Here is a 2,467-nt window from a genome sequence, read left to right on the forward strand (position 1 = left end):
CCAAACACTAAGAACAATGCCTGGCAGTTAGCAAGTTCCCCATAAAAGCTCTATCGTTTAACATAAAATTCACTTTGAAAGACATTTCAGAAGGTGCATTTCAGGAAGAAGGAAAATAAATACAGAAGAGAAGCCACGGTACGAAGGAAAGGCAGAAAGAGAAGCACAGCATAGTGTACGCTTGCATAAATATGCACATTTCAAAACAAAATAATCTCCAGGGGACTGATGCGTCATGTAGACTAAGCTGATGCCGGCATCCTATATGAGGTAAATTGATTTTCAACTGCTGTACTTATGGGGTGCCCATGAGCAGAAAGCTGGAATTTGAAACAGAGTAAGTATGCAAGGGCTGAAGGGGACATACCAGGGCCTCACGGCCACCGTGCTGAAGCAGGGCTCCAACCAGGCCATCCGCTTCTTCGTCATGACTTCCCTGCGCAACTGGTACCGAGGCGACAACTCCAACAAGCCCATGAACCCGCTCATCACTGGGGTCTTTGGGGCCATCGCGGGAGCTGCCAGTGTCTTTGGGAACACCCCACTGGATGTGATCAAGACCCGGATGCAGGGGCTAGAGGCACACAAGTACCGCAACACGTAGGACTGCGGCTTGCAGATCCTGAGGAAGGAGGGACTCAAGGCGTTCTACAAGGGCACGGTCCCCCGCCTGGGCAGGGTGTGCCTGGACGTGGCCATCGTGTTCATCATCTACGACGAGGTGGTGAAGCTGCTCAACAAGGTGTGGAAGACGGACGAAGTCCGGGGAGGGGAGACCAAGCCGGGGTCTGGGGGCTGCCTGGGGCCTCTGGGCCGCCACACCCCCTCCTCGCGATTCCAATGTATTTGTGCCAAAAGGGCCGCTGCCCGTTGTCCCTTGAGCTCTGTGGTCTGGTCTTGTCCGTTGTGGTTCCCATGCGTTCTGTAGTGCCACGTCTTCCCAGTATGTGCACGAGTCCAGCATGGCCGTGGCTGGGTGTCCCCGTGGCCTGTGGCTCCGTGCCCACCCGTGCGCGTGCTGCTTACCCCTGAGCCTGTGCTTCTGTCTTCTGTTCCATGCCATGTGTCCCTGGGTCCCGCTCTCCCGGGGTGCCCATATGGCCTGGGTCCTATAGCCATGGCCTAGTCCCAGTCCGCTGCCTTCCCACCCTGGGCAGTAGGGGTGCCTGCCCCGGTCTACCACAGCTGCCTCTGGGCCGCAGCCTGGCCACACTGCATTCCAGGGGCCATGTGCCCCCTGCTTTTCCCGCCCTTGGCCTTAAGTGACCCTCGGGCCCTCCCTCCGCCCGGGACAGGGTGGCACTGCCACTCTCAGGACCACCCTGCCAAGGCAGGGTGCCCTACACTAAATCCTTTCACCACTATCCTGAGATTTTAACACTGGATTGTTAAGTAAGGATTGACTCTGTGTGTGTGTAGGAAGGGAGATTTATTTATTTGTTTGAAAGATGAAATTAATGAAAGATTAAAAAAAGAGAATTTCCCTCTGCTGCTTCATTCTCAGCATGGCTGCAATACCCTGGCTCTGCCAGGATGGAGCCAAGAGCCAGGAGCTTCCTCTGGTTCTCCCATGTGGAGCCTCAAGCACACAGGGCATCCCACGCTCTCACCTCAGAGACATTAGCAGAGAGCTTGACTGGAAGTGGGACAGCCAGAATGCCAACCAACACCCATACAGGATGCCGGTGTCACAGATAGCCACTTCACCCACTACACCAGGACAGAAGCCCTAGGACTGTCGTTTTAAAAATATGTTTACTTACTCATTTAAAAAGCAGAGTAACTGAACAAGGGTGGGAGAGCGGGAGCTAACAAGCAAGAAGCAGGAGAGATCTTTCGTTTGCTGGTCCAGTCCCACTGAGCGTGGCAGGGGCCCAAGCACTTGCACTGTGTTCCACTGCTTTGCTGAGACTATTAGCAGGGAGCTGAATCGGAAGTGGAGCAGGTGAGACTCAATTGTACCTCACATAGGATGCTGACCTCCCACGCATCAGCTTAGTCTGCATGACACATCAGTCCCCTGGAGATTCTCTGTTCTGAAAGGTGCTTATTTATGCAAGCATACACCTTGCTATGCTTCTCCTTTTGCTTTTCCTTCATACCGTGGCCTCCCTTCTACATTTATTTTTCCTCTACCTGAAATGCACCTTCTGAAATGTCTTTCAAAGTGGATTGTATTACAGTGCTAGTTGAGACACTGTTTTTTCGCGAATATCTTTAGTCGCCTTTTGCACATGCCACTGAAAATGAAAATTTTTTGTTAACAATCAATATTTTTCTAAAGCCACTGTTGCAATTATGATTTATAATGGTAACTCAGTTTTTAAGTATTTTGAAAGATCTGCTTTTTCCTTGTAGAAACATTTGTGGTTTTTCTTTATGAAAATCTTAAATGTTACTAAAACTGCATCTACGTTTGTTATCTGCTCTACTTGGTACCTTCAGAAAACCACTGATCTGAAACAGC

The 2,467-nt window shown here is 50.9% G+C and overlaps 1 pseudogene; it reads left to right on the forward strand.

Annotated features, from left to right (window-relative positions):
- Positions 1-343: 343 nt before the first annotated feature.
- Positions 344-1,080, forward strand: LOC131481413 (tricarboxylate transport protein, mitochondrial-like; annotated as a pseudogene).
- The last annotated feature ends 1,387 nt before the right edge of the window (positions 1,081-2,467 follow it).

The sequence above is a fragment of the Ochotona princeps genome, chromosome 1 (assembly GCF_030435755.1).
Source record: "Ochotona princeps isolate mOchPri1 chromosome 1, mOchPri1.hap1, whole genome shotgun sequence".
NCBI classification, from domain to species: Eukaryota; Metazoa; Chordata; class Mammalia; order Lagomorpha; family Ochotonidae; genus Ochotona; species Ochotona princeps.